Genomic DNA, 14535 nt, shown 5'->3' with positions numbered 1-14535 from the left:
CCAGCAGCAGAGGACAAGAGGTGGCACACAGATCTAGGGGCGGCTGTAGGTTAAATTGGAGCTCTCAATGGCTAGGTCTGGGGGTTCCTTTCAGGGAATGAGAGTGAAGTTGCCCCAGCCAGTCCTGCACCTGCTCTAGGCCTGGCCCTCTCCCCTTCAGCCCCACCCACAACTATCAGGCTCCTCAATCACAGGCAAGGCTGTGGGCATGTGTGCTTTTCAGCTCTGTCTTCCCTGCCTGTCAGGTATGGACAGGAGGCATTACCCATACTGAGTCTTCCTGGTAGACAGAGTTTGGCCCAGTCCCCTTCTCATCACAGACTTCAATTTCCAGGCATAGGGAGAGTGAAAGTGTGTGTGTGATGGACCAAGGCTGGCTTTAGCCCTGCAGTTCTGCAAAGTGTAGGACACTTCTGCACTGTGCTGATCCTATTGCAATAACGCTGGGAGATTAAGTACTTTAACAATTTTCACTTCTAAGCAGATGAGAAAACAGATTTAAAAGGATAAGAGTGGTGTTTTTGAAAGGTGGGCAGCAAATGATTGGCAAAGCTAGCATTTAGACCTGAGGCTGTCTTTTAACAAAAAATCTCATACTTACTGTTTTTCAAAATGGTACCATGTTTCCCCAAACACCCCTGCATTCAGAAAACCAACCAATCAACCAACCAACCAACCAACCAACCAACCAAAAAGGGACAAGGACATCTAAAAGATCCATCTTCAAAGCCTGAAATGAGATGTTTATCTATCTGTCCTCCACATCCCACCTCTTCTACCCTGGCTGGCTTGACAGATTTTTCTTGCAGCTTCTGTCCCCTTTGTTTGTGACAGGGAATCTGCCTGCTTTCTTACATGCTTGTTTCTTTGGACAGATAGAAATCAGCATGTCCTCTGCTGGTTTATGGTGGGGTAACAGGGCCTTCTCACCATCACCTACCTTGTGGGATCTGGCTTTTCAGAAGCTGTCACTCAAGTAGACTGGCTTCAGTCACTATCAAACATATTTGAAGTCTCAGAATTACAGAAACAAATATTTGCAGCCATGCTAGCAGGGCTCCTGATAAACAGGCATGTTTGTCTTCATTGTTTTGGAAGTGTAATGAATTCTGAGATGTCAAGAGAAAATGTCCCCAGACTCAATTTCACATCCCAACCAGTGTCCTGTCCCTGGCGCCCAAGGTGTGTGTTGCGGAGCAGATGGTTGTGTCGTGGGGAGACAAGATTGAGATGAAAATGCATAACCCCCTTGCATGGGCAGCTCTGAAGAGTCTCCAGCAGCTCTTGCAGGGGAAATCCTGGGATGGGAGGTTAGTTAGGCCACAGGAGGAACAACTGAGGCCAAAGCTTTATGTGTTTAGTGGTTAGACATCTTGTTGTGGAGGCTATTGATGAATTGGATATCTGTGATCTGATTTTTAGCACCTAGCATGTATTTGATATTTCATATAGGTCTTTGATTATTAAATTGTAAATAGTTTTAGATCTTCCCAGAATTTTCCAGAATTTCACCAACTCCATTCTTTTCGAAAGTGGGGACATCAATCAACTAAAATATTCTTTGGCCAATCACTGTGCCCACTCGATGTTCAGATCCAAAGCCAATAAAATCTTTCAAGAATACCCCAGATAATACATGTTGAGTATTATTGTCAGGCTGGCTTCTTTGAGTCTCTCTCTTTCACCCTAAGACGTCTAAAATAGATGATGGGGACTATCGCAACAGAGTTATACCAATGAAATTATTTACCAAGGAGCAACACTAGTGAAGTGATTAATGGGTGCACTGGAAAACTTATTTTCCCCACGACATTGCCAAAACTCCTAATCTTTTGCATGTCTTATCTGACTTTCCATGCCAAAATATATGTTGAATGTACTTGTATCTGATATTGCCATGCTTGTCCCTTGGAGATGGCTTTTCAATTATTTTTCCATGTGTCTCCCATCCATGGACAACGTGGCAAACAATGAGGTGACCCTCCATGATCCCCAGCTCCTGTTCACATCCTGTACAGTCCCTTCCCTTGAGTGTGGGCAGGACCTGTGACTTGCCTCTAACCAGCAGAATATGGCAAAGGGATGAGCTGTCACTTCCAGGATTACATTGCATTTTATGAGACTCCCTCTTGCTAGCAGGTTTAACTAGAAACTCTCCTTGCTGGCTTGATGGAATAAGTGGTCATGTTGGAAAAGCCCAACATGGTGAGGGCCTCTAGTTACTGAGGGCAGTATGGTGAGGGCCTCTAGTTACTGAAGGCAGCCTCAAACTATTAGCCAACAAGAATCTGGGGCCCTCGGTCCAAAAACACAAGGGAAAATGATTCTGCCATCAACCAGAACAAGCTTGGAGGCAGAATCTTCCCCAGTTAAGCTTCCAGATGAGATCTCAGCCTGACAGATACCTCAACTACACCTTATGAGACTCTGAGAAGAGAACCCAACTGAGCAGACCCACAGACACTGTGAGATGATAAATATGTGCTTTGTAAAGCCACTGAATTTAGGATAATTTGTTGTGCAATAACAGGAAAGATACATATCACTCAGGAGTTCCTGGTCACATGCATTGTATGAAGACCTCAGTGTTGTTATTCTGAAATCCTCCTGTGTGTCATCTGAAACTTATTCTCTGTGTGCTCTTGACAATGAAAACTAGGTAACTTGCCAGAGGAAAACAACAAATACTGCTGGATTTGAGATTTATAGTTGTTAATGCCTGTGTCTATAGGCTGCCATGTCCTTTCAGAATTCCAGGTCTGAATGCCTGTGAATGCATCTTTACTTGGTAGTTCCACATCAAATGAAAAAGATCCCAAACAGAACTTCTCATCATTCAAATCTGCTGCTTCTTCATCACTTGAAGTTTAGGAAATGACACCCCTCCTCTCTGAACCTGAATCCCCATGTCTCCCCGACTTCCCACAGCCAACTGTTCTCTGGGCCCTTGCCCAGAAAAAAAAAACGGTCCTGGGGGATTCCTGTCCTTATATCTAGAGTAGAAAAACACCACAAAGTTCCCATGAGTTTGGGCCTTTGTAAATTGTCCCTTTGGGTTTCTATGGGGTCTTTTTTTTCCCCCCGAGGACCAAAGGCATCTTTCATCTGAGAGATAAGAAAGTCCCAAGCCTCAGACCAGAATAACAGATAAGAAAAAAATCACAAAAGCACTGGGTCCCGGAAGCACCCCCGAGTCTCTCAGGTTTGCTCTAAACACAAGAGAAAGGAGGTGGACTTCTGCTATGGACCCAGGTCTCCCTGCCTTGCCTTTCCAGCCTCTTAAAACTGCACTATTAAGGATTCAGAGAAACCATATACAAACACCCTCCTATATTAAATGACATTGTGTTAGCATCCAGATAAAGCCAGCCAAGGTTTATTGGCTAAGGAATGTCTTCACATCCTTACTGAACTTCAGCACAGGCAAGACTGCCCTTGATAAATCATAGGGCAAAATATTTCTCAGTATCTGCATTATTGGCCAAAATTAAAAGTCATAAGAGTTGCATTTTTCAAGTAAGCATAATGCAAAGGAAGTGGTGTCTGTTCAGATGACAAAGCAGAAGTGTAGGAGCAGAGACTTGTACAGAGTCTCTGAAAAAGTGTTAAAGCTCCCTAAGAAATGTCATCTGGGAAAAGAGGAGGAACTAGCCCCACATACAAAAATTAAAGGGATAGGGCAAAAGACAAACCATGAAGTCAGTGCACAATATAATGGCTGTATCATGCTTTACAATGCAGTGCTCAGATAAGTAAGTAAAGATTAAAATGAAAGAAATATAAGGATACGAAATGTAAGATGGGGCCAGAAACAGGGTCTTTACTCAACTTATGTGCCATAAATTCTACTATATTTGGCAGAAATATGAGGCATATTTGGTCCTAAGTTTTCTAGCCGCCAATGATGAAGGAAAGAGAATCAATTGCATGAATTGCACTGCCCCCAAACCAATAAAAGCAAAAGTTACTCAGAAGAACCAACGAAGTTCTGCTTTTGAATCCAGAGACAAAAGTTCTTCATGAAGGCAAGTGAAAAGGAGACAGGGTGGGCGCGGTGGCTCACGCCTGTAATCCCAGCACTTTGGGAGGCCGAGGTGGGCGGATCACCTGAGGTCAGGAGTTCGAGACCAGCCTGCCTGACCAACACGGAGAAACCCTGTCTCTACTAAAAATACAAAATTAGCTGGGTGTGGTGGTGCATGCCTGTAATCCCAGCTACTCAGGAGGCTGAGGCAGGAGAATCGCTTGAACCTGGGAGGTGGAGGTTGCGGTGAGCCAAGATCACGCCCCTGCACTCCAGCCTGGGCAACAAGAGCGAAACTCCATTTCAAAGAAAAAAAATAATAATAATAGACAGAGTGATACAGTGAACAGTGTGTGCTTTGACATTTAATGGTACACACAGCTGCAAGTATAAAGTCATTCCTTATAATGTTCCTCAGCATAGGCCACTGCAGCACCAAAGTGAAGCCCCTTAAAGCAATCCCCAAGGAGGAACAAATGATGCAATGCAGCCTCGTGATTATATGACTGTTTGGTTTGGTCCAAAGGAAGATTTTAGTCTCTGGAGGAAAGATGCTGTTCTATTCCCCTCATCAATAGTGTTATTTTCAACACTGAGCAACAGTGAATTTGATGTTCTTTTATTATAGGTTACATGTTACTTTTGGAAAATGGCCACTCAGGCTGGATAATAGGGCAACAGTCACTAAAAACTAAAAACTGTTAGTCTGATGAGAGTAGTGACCTGCCTAGTCGTGGGTGAAAGATGTACCTAAGTGTAGGTCAGTGTTCATCACAGAGAACATCTTAGGTTCTTTTCTAAATTGTGGGCAAAGGCACAGCTGAAGCCACTTAAAATTATTTGTATCGGTGTCTTACATTTTATATGCAATTCATTCTTACGTATATTACATATTTTGTTAACATGTAAATGGCATTTATTTTGCCCATTACAACTTTCTAACTGGCTAACACTAGCGTAGAAAGAAGTCATTAATTTCTAAATAATCATTTTAATTATTTAAAAAATATTATATTTCTAATCATTTATCAATTGATTCTTTTATCTAGAGTTATCTCATCCTTAAGTGGTAATAATTGAACCTTCTTATTTCTTGTGGTAGAAGATCCTTTTCTTCTTATTTTTTTTTAACCTTATTACACTGTCTCCTTTGACTTAGTGATATAAGATCGAGGTTTTAAGTTTTCCCCTAATATTGAACTTTCTTTGCATTCCTAGAACAATCCTAAGTAAGAACAATCCTTACTTAGTTATGGAGCAATAAATACTCTTTTTGCTTTGCATGATCCTATGATCCCACATGATCCTATGTGGGTTTTACTTGGCTACTGCAAGGTCAAATTTCCCCCTGAAGGCCGGGCGCGGTGGCTCGTGCCTGTAATCCCAGCACTTTGGGAGGCCGAGGTGGGCGGATCATGAGGTCAGGAGATGGAGACCATCCTGGCTAACACGGTGAAACCCCGTCTCTACTAAAAATACAAAAAATTAGCCAGGCGAGGTGGCGGGGGCCTGTAGTCCCAGCTACTCGGGAGGCTGAGGCAGGAGAATGGCGTGACCCTGGGAGGCGGAGCTTGCAGGGAGCCGGGATCGTGCCACTGCACTCCAGCCTGGGCAACAGAGCGAGACTCGTCTCAAAAAAAAAAAAAAAAAAACAAACAACAACAACAACAACAACAACAAAAATTCCGCCTGAAAATAATACAAATAATTCTAGACAGAATAGGCAGGCTTTGGGCTGAGTGAAGGAAGAACTTTTTTTCTTCTGGGAGCCAGGAAATAGATAATGGGACAAGGTATCAGGTCAGAGTGTGTGCCTGAGGCCCGAACCTCCTGGGCTCAGTGACTTTGGCACAATGCAAGTGTTTAAGGAAAATGCCTTGGTGTATGGAGAAAGGGGTGAATAGTGAAATAGCAGCACTGGGAGCTCAGATATTGAATAACGTGTCCTGAGAACTTCTATAGCACTGGCCTCAAGCACTCCATGCTTGCACACCGGACTACCTGGTGCCCTTGTCTGGGCCAATGAGGTTTGATTCATGGACAAGGATGACCCCTGATACTGGGTCACATGCTTTCAATGGAGACACTGTGTATGTACCATGAATAACAGCAGCAGTACACTTGGCCCTCTGGTGGACTGATCAGATTTTCTAGCTTTTTTCTTCTTGTAAAACTAGTAATCAGCACTATTTGTACTCAGTGAGTGTCCTTGGGATTTTTGGAGTTTTCATGAAGATAGTGCCCAGAGAGAAGGAAAAGAGGTGTTTTTATGATAGTGGGATGGGTACTAACTGTTTTTTTTTTTTTTTTTTTTTTTTTTTTTTTTTTAAATTTTGCAGGTTAAAGTGTGATTGTATTAGTTTTCTAGGGGTTGCCATAACAAAGTGGCAGACCAGGTGGCTTAAACAACAGAAACGCATTTTCTCACAGCTTTGGAGACTGGAAGTCTGAGATCAAAATGTTGGCAGGATTGGCTTCTTCTGAGCCCTCTCTCTTTGGTTTGTAGATAACTGCTAATATGGTTAGGCTGTTTCCCTACCCTGAGCTCATCTTGAATTGTAATCCCCACAATCCCCAGGTGTGAAGGGAGAGACCAGGTGGCAGTCATTGAATCATAAGGGCGGTTCTCGTGATAGTGAATGAGTTCTCATGAGATCTATGGTTTTATAAGGGGCTCTTCCTCTTTCGCTCGCCATTTCTTTCTGCTGCCTTGCGAAGATGGTGCCTTGCTTCCCTTTCGCCTTCCACCGTGATTGTAAGTTTCCGGAGGCCTCCCCAGCCATGCTGAACTGTGAGTCAATGAAACCTCTTTCATTTGTAAATTACCCTGTCTTGGGCAGTTCTTCACAGCAGTGCGAAAATGGACTAATACAACTGCCTTCTCACTGTGTCCTCACATGGCGTTTTCTCTGTGCCTAGGTCCACATTTCCTTTTGCTATAAGGACGCTGTTCATATTGTATTAGGACTCACCATAATGACCTCATTATGACTGAATTACTTCTTTAAAGACTCAGTCTCCAAATACACTTATGTTCTGAGGTACTGGGCATTAGCACTGTTGAAATTTCAAGGAGAAACAAGCCCATACAGTGATCATATTTTTTGTCAACAGGATGGAAAGTGAAAAGTACCACTTATTTAAGCATTTTGCTTCTAGAGTCAAATCACACTGCAGTTTTCATTTTGGAATAAACCCTTTCGCCAAATTTTAGATCAGGGTCATGCTAACTTCTGAAAAGTAGTTGACAAACTTTTCATCTTTTTCTATGCTCTGTAACAGTTTATGCAGGCTGACAAGGCCTGTCCTGCAACTGTTGGGTTGAGATAAGTTTCCAAAATCAGAACATTTGGGTTTTTAGGAAGGTAATAGCATGTGCTAAACATATACTACACACACACACACACACACACACATATACTATAGAACACATATCTTGCCCAGTGGGGTCTGTGACAAGAGTGCATAATAAAGCACATTAATATTTCAAAGTATAATATGTAACAATAATAGAAAAAAGACCATATACATAGCTTCATATAAATTCAGGTCAAATTTTACTGTTAAATGAGTTCTAGTCAGATTTTGCCTTTAAATGTTTTATGAAAAAAGAACGTTTGAAATTTTAGAATTGTAAATAAGGAATTGCAAGACTGGGTAGCAGTGGGATTCTCTTTGCCCTGAGAACATGAAAGTTTCACCTGGGTATAGCTTGCTTAAAAACAGATACATTCAGCCTGAGCAACAAAAGGAGATCACATTTCTACAACAATGAAAAAAAAAAAAAAAAAAACGTAGCCGGGTGTGGGGGCAGTTGCCTGTGGTGTGAGCTACTTGGGAGGCTGAGGTAGGAGTATTGCTTGAGCTTGGGAGGTCAAGGCTGTAGTGAGCTGTGATTGTGCCACTGCACTCCAGCCTGGGTGATGGAGTGAGACTCCTTCTGAAAAGAAGATATATATATTGATATAGATACACACATATACATATAAAATATATGTTGTGATGGTTGATTTTATGTATCAACTTGACTGAGCTAAGGATGCTCAGATAGCTGGTAAAATCTTATTTCTGGAGGTACCTGGGAAGGTGTTTCTGGAAGAGATTAGCATTTGAATAGGTAGACTGAGTACAGCAGATTGTCCTCACCAATGTGGGTGGGCATTGTGCAATCCACTGAGGAGTTGAACAGAAGAAAAAGGCAGAAGAGGATGAGCTGCTTGAGCGGGACCATCCGTCTTCTCCTGTCCTCAGATATTGGTGCTCTTGGGCCTTTGGATGTGGTCTGGGATGTATATCATCAGTCCCCAGTTATCCGAGCTTCAGACTCATACTGAAACTTATACCATTGGCTTCCCTGGTTCTCAGGCCTTTGAGCTTGGACTGGAACTACACAACCAGCTTTCCTGGGCCTCTAGCTTAGAAACAAGAGATCATGGGACTTCTCAGCCTACATAATCACATGAGCCAATCTCTCATAATCTTTCTATGTATCTGTATGTATATGGAACATACATTTTTATGCATTCCAAAATTTCTTTGGAATATAAACCTTTTTAAATTGTATATACATACAGATATATAGAAACATTTATCATTATCTAAAATAAGGCTTATATATAAATATTCATACATATATATAAAATTGGTGTTTCATTGGAGAACCCTAATATGGGTATACATAATATATATACACACACATGCACATATATATGTACAGGCATATATTCTGTGGCAACTCTTTCAGGTTGTCTGATTAATGAGCTACTTGGGTCAATTCTTGAGTCAATTGTGGTAATTTATAGATTTTCTAGAAACTTTCATAGCAATTATCAAATTTATTCCTAGGGTAGAAATAATATTCATTTAATTTCTAAAATATAAGGTTCATATTTACTTTAAATATAAATGATTTAAATGTGATTAAATCACTTTTTATTAATTATATCAGCTATATATTTTCCTGTTTCTTAAAAAGTCAACTCTTAAAATTATTCATTTCTGGGGGAGATTTTATTAAGAATTCATTTGTAATGTCTTTCTTTTCAAAAATTTCCTGATAATGTGCTCTTTTTCTGACTTCTTCAGCTGGATGCTTAGCTTATGTATTTCATCCCTTGTTGAAGCAATAAAATCAAGTCTCCAAATTTTTCTGAGTACTTCTTTGGTCTCATTCTCTAAGTCTGATGTGTAGTTATAAACTGCAGGCTTAATGAACTCAAAAGGCCAGTGTCTCCACCCTTTCTTCTGACCCCATCTCTTCCTGCCATCTTCAAAAGTCGCCACTATTGATTTCCCTTTTCTTTCCTGTGTGTTCATCCTCTTCCTTTGATTACAATTCTTTCCATTGGATTTTTTTTTTTTTCAAAATCTCATTCTCTCCTATTAAAAACCCAAACAAACAAAAGCCTTTTCTTGGATCTGCACTGTCTGCTTTCACAGTTGAAATGTCAAGAGCTGTGGCATGCAGTGTTTGACTTAGTGGCTCTTGGAGGTGTGGCACTTTTAGTGATGACAAGTCCAGTCAGTGACAATGGCCGTGTGTGGCTGGGGCAGAGAAAAGGTCAATGAAGATGAAGTTGAGGTGAAGAAACCAAAGTCTCTGTATTGGATCAGGATCTTGGGTCCACCCAGAATGATAGAAGGACTCAGAGGAAAAGTCCTGTGTGTGCCCGAATGAAAAAGTGGAGAAGAAAGATAAGAAGGTGAATGGAGGTGAAAAGGAGGGAAAGATTATAAAGCCACATTGTGCCATCGCCAAAAAGGAATGATTTTGGGGGGGGGTGTTTTCTTTATGAGATGAAATTCCCAGAACATAAAATCGATCATTTTGAAGTGAACAATTCAGTGGCATTTAGCACATCCACGATGTTGTGCAATCTCATCTCTACGTAAGTGCAAAACATTCCCATCACTCCAGAGTGAAATGCCTTGTCCCTTTGTCATCTTAACAATGTTTAAGCATACGTTTCAGAGGTGTTAAATATATTCAGAGCGTTGTGTAATGATTTTGAATGTGTTTTTCTTGGCTTTGGTTTGTCTTTAGGGAAAGCATGCTTTGTCTTAATTCTGCTATCTTATTTTTCGGTTTTGTCTTATTTATGGCTCCTTTTTTGGGGGGTGGGGTGGTTATGTGATCCATATTTTCTGATTTTATTTCTGAAAATTTCTATGGAATATAAGCCCTTTAAAATTCTATTAATGGTTATATTACAGTAAAATCTTATATATCATTTATTATCAATGCCAAGAATCCATGAACTCTCTGCCATCTCAGATGCCTATTATTACTTTTCTTTCCCACTCTGTTTTCCTGTACTTGATCCCTCATCTCTGCTCTGGAGTGCATGTTGATAAATTATTACTTTTTGCTAAGTTTCATGTTGTTAAATTGATTTATTTTACATTATGTATATTCTACCAGAAGGATTATCTATGACATTGGTATTCTGTTTTGTGACTACATTTATAACAATTATATAGAACTACTTTTTAGCGTAAATTCTTTCAGTGCTTACCTAGAAAGGTAGGAAGGAGAGAGCTGGAGAGACAGACAAACATTAGTTTACATTCTGGCCAAGAGACCTTGGCTCTAGCCCTAGATCAAGCACCTTGGGTGCCTCACAGGGATTTGGGAAAGGTGTCTTTATATCTTTTATCTCATCTCTCCACATGTGGTATCCTTGGCCATATCACTTACTCTGTCTACAATGATAGCAGAACTGCTGATAGGGCCAGAGGCTAAAAATGACACCAACATCAACCATTCCTGAGCTCAAGTCACCACACATCCTAACAGAGAGGCAGAGCCCTGTCAAATCTCTTTAGCTTCCTTACTGTCCGTTTTTTCTTTGCAAGATCCATAAGACCCCTCCAAGGTAGCTTTGATCTTGGATATTTGTCTCACAAGTACTGTCTTAGTCTATTTTCTCTTGCCATAACAGAATACCACAGACTGGTTAATTTATTTTAAAAAGAAATATGTTCTTTACAGTTTTGGAGGCTGGGAAGTCCAAGATCAAGGGGCTACATCTGCTGAGGGACTTCTTACTGTGTTATAACGTAGCAAAGACATCACATGGCCACAGAGTAAGAGCCTATGTCAGCTCTGTTCTCTCTTCCTCTTCTTATAAAGCCACCAGTCCCATCATGGGGGCCCTACCCTGATGACCTTATCTAATCCTAATTATCTCCTAAAGGCTCCATCTCCAATCAACATGTGAACTTTGGGATAAAGTTTCTAGTATGTAAAATTTCACTCAAATCCGAGCAAGACAAGTACAGTTTATTAAGAGTCAAACGCTGTTGGAAGAACTCCAGGTATTTTCCCAGGATTTTTCAATATTTATGTATTTCCTCCCATCTTTATTTGGGTTGATGCATGTTTGAGAAGTTTCCTGGAAACAATCTGCAGATGTCCTAGCAGGTTGGCCGTGTTCCAGGTGGGGATTTCAGTGTGTGTACCTCTGGTCACACTGCAGGAATGATGGTGAGTGCTTCTGGCCTGCCTTTATCTCAGTGGTACACTCACTAGTTATGGTCCTCATGGGGGCTATAGCACATGTCTGGATGTACCAGGTGCTAAAGGTACTTCAGACGCTTTCCTGGGATGCCATCAGGGTCTCATTCTGAGTGGGACTGTGTGGGTGAACTCTTCTTATTCAGGATTGTAGGCTCCTTGAGTGTAAGATGGTACTCGATTCTTCTCTAAGGAAAGCACTTGAGGTACAGGACAAAAAACTGAGTTTGTATTTGGGTTGCCATAAGTTAATGTTGGAGTTTTTTTGAAGAATTTAAGAAAACATAAAAGCCTGGATCCATTGGAATTAACTTACTAGTTCGGGTTCTTTTGATTACTCTTTTTAAAAAGGTGTTGGTGTGTTCATGTGTGTTTGTGTGTGTTTCTTGTTCATGGACCAACTCATGCTGTTTAACTTTAGAGTTAGGGGCTGCATCTTACAGCAATACACCTTTAAGTGTGGCCCATGGCTGGATAGCATCAGCATCTCTTGGAAGCTTATTTGAAATGCAAATTCTCAGGTCCTAATGCACACCTACTGAATCAGAAACAGGTTGGGCCCCAGCAATCTGTATTTTAAGTCCTCCAAAAGATTATGGTGCACATTAAAGAATGAGAGCCACTCTTTTCAAGATGATTCAGTTTACTCTTCTCAATCTGCATGTAAGGTATTAAGAATCCCCCAGCCCCCTGACCAGAGGGGACATGATTCACTCAAGATCACGTGCCCTGTCAGCTTGAGGGCTTGAACCCAGGTATTACTCATGAAACCAGCTGCCGTCAAGTCTGGAATATAAGAGATACTCAATAAACTAGCTCTCCTTCCTCTTGCTTCTGCCTCTCCCTAGGGGCAGCAGGGCATAATCAGCTAGGGGTATATTGAGGTCTCTCAGTGCTCTTTTCTTTCTCTTCCTAATGTAAATGCAATCCACAGGCACATGCTGTAAGCTTGCTGTGTATCCAAGAGCAAGCCACCTTGCCCCTCTGGGCCTCAGTTTGCCCATTGTCATAACAAGAAGATGAAAGGTTGGCTGGGCTCTGTAAGATCCCTTTCGGATCTGACTTCCTAAGACCCCATGACAGGCTCTGACACACACACTTCTGCAGTCGGCTATCAGCGGCCATCTGGCAATTAGCAGTCTCTGAGGCAGCTAATCCCACTCTGAGCTGGATTAAAGCAGAAGTTTAAAACATGGAGACAGGCAGGTGATTTCTGTTAGAGTCTTTGGGTCCTGCTGTCCCTGGCAGCCCAGTGACGGAGGACAGAAAAGCTGATTTCTTTCCTTATCTATCTTGGGAGGCTCAGCGGAGCCAGATCAGCTTTCCGTAGGGGCATCTTGTGCTGGGAGATGTCCTGGGCTGCAGGAGGTGCCGGGTGAGCTCCAGGAGCCCAACCCCAGTAACGCAGGGCATGGCTGGGCTGGCTCGGAGAGAACGAGAATAGGGCCAGTCAAGTTCTGTGTCCAGTGCTGCATCACCAGAAGCAGGTGCAGTGCAGAACCTGGGACAGAGGGGCCAGAATCACTTTGGGCCATGGCTCCCAGATGCCACGAAGGGCCTTGGGGTGGTAGCTGACAAGCTCTCAGCTCCTCTGGGGTGTCCTCTCATTAGGCAACATGGTCAGAAACCAAACCCGTGTGTTCATTGCCTGAGGAGATAATTAACTTATCTCCACAGAGGGCCTTGATTACATTCCTAGCATGATCAGAATGAGAAGTCTGAACTTGGAAACGCTGGTGGTGGTGGGGAGGTATTTGCAATGGTTGGCTGAGGAGCCGCTTGTTCAGAAATTGGGCGCATAATCAAACAAATGCCTCTTTTTCCTAATTGTTGATAAAAATCAGCTACTATGGCAGATCCAGGGACTCACTCCTGAGACAACACATTACTTAAGGTGAGCATGCATCTGAATATGTTGGTGTGATCTAAAAACATTTCACATAGTTTAAAAACAAATTGTGCTCATTGTGAATTTTATAGAGAGTTGGGTACAGGGAGTGTGATTTACTGCCTGCATTTTGTGACTGGCTTGTTACAACTATCAGAAACCACCTTTCACAAATAATTACTCAGGTTAAGTATCTTATTGGACACCCACTATGTGCATTTCTGTGCTGGGTGCCATGGGACCAAAGCAGACATGGTCCCTACCTTTGGGGAGTTTCCTGCTTATCCTTATATAAAAGTTTTAGAAAATATTCCTGAACCCTGAGTTATGCAGTTTATTCTGTGAGGGCCACGGGTGTTCAATTGATGGAGAAGTCAGAGTAGACCAGAAAATAATAGCTATTGCTTCTTGAGAGCTTACCTGTGCCATGCACAGTGCTAGGCAATATTCCACTTAATTCTCACCACAGGTTTTTGAAGTAGCTGCTATTATTATTACTCCTGTTTTATGTATTAGAAAACTGCAACCCAGAGAGGTTAAGTACCTGCACCAAGATGGGTAAGAAGCAGAGCCAGGAGGTGCACCGAGGTTTGTAGATGTTCAAAGTCTATGTTCTCAATATTCAGGCTGCAGAGGGATTGGCTTCCAAAAGCTACACCTGCCTTCTCTCTACTCATCTCTACCCTGCACAGGCGGAGACAGCTACACAGCCTCTGGCTGGTACTTGAGTTGGTTCCTGCCCCAGGGCTTGTGTCTCAGCTTCACAGGCTCTCATCTCATTGCATAGCTTTCTCTTTCCCATTATCTGGGTCTCTGATGAAATATCTACTCCTTACAGAGGCCTCCACTGGCCATCCTATCTAAAATAAGGCACTCCCCCCAATCATTTTTGAATATTTTATTCTATCCGGTTTTTGTATAATTTACCATTATCTGAAATTAAATTATTTGTACATTTGTTCTCTTGTTAAATGTCTGCTTGATTCTTTTACCAGAAGGCAAGGTAAAGAATCCTTGGATCGTGCACTTCTTGAAGCACTGTGATGTTACACTTTCCAACAGTTTAGGGCAATGGACAGCTTAGGTGCTTTTGTGTCCCCTTTCTGA

This window comes from Macaca nemestrina, chromosome 13 (genome assembly GCF_043159975.1).
Source record: "Macaca nemestrina isolate mMacNem1 chromosome 13, mMacNem.hap1, whole genome shotgun sequence".
NCBI lineage: Eukaryota > Metazoa > Chordata > Mammalia > Primates > Cercopithecidae > Macaca > Macaca nemestrina.
This window is presented reverse-complemented; position numbering follows the sequence as displayed.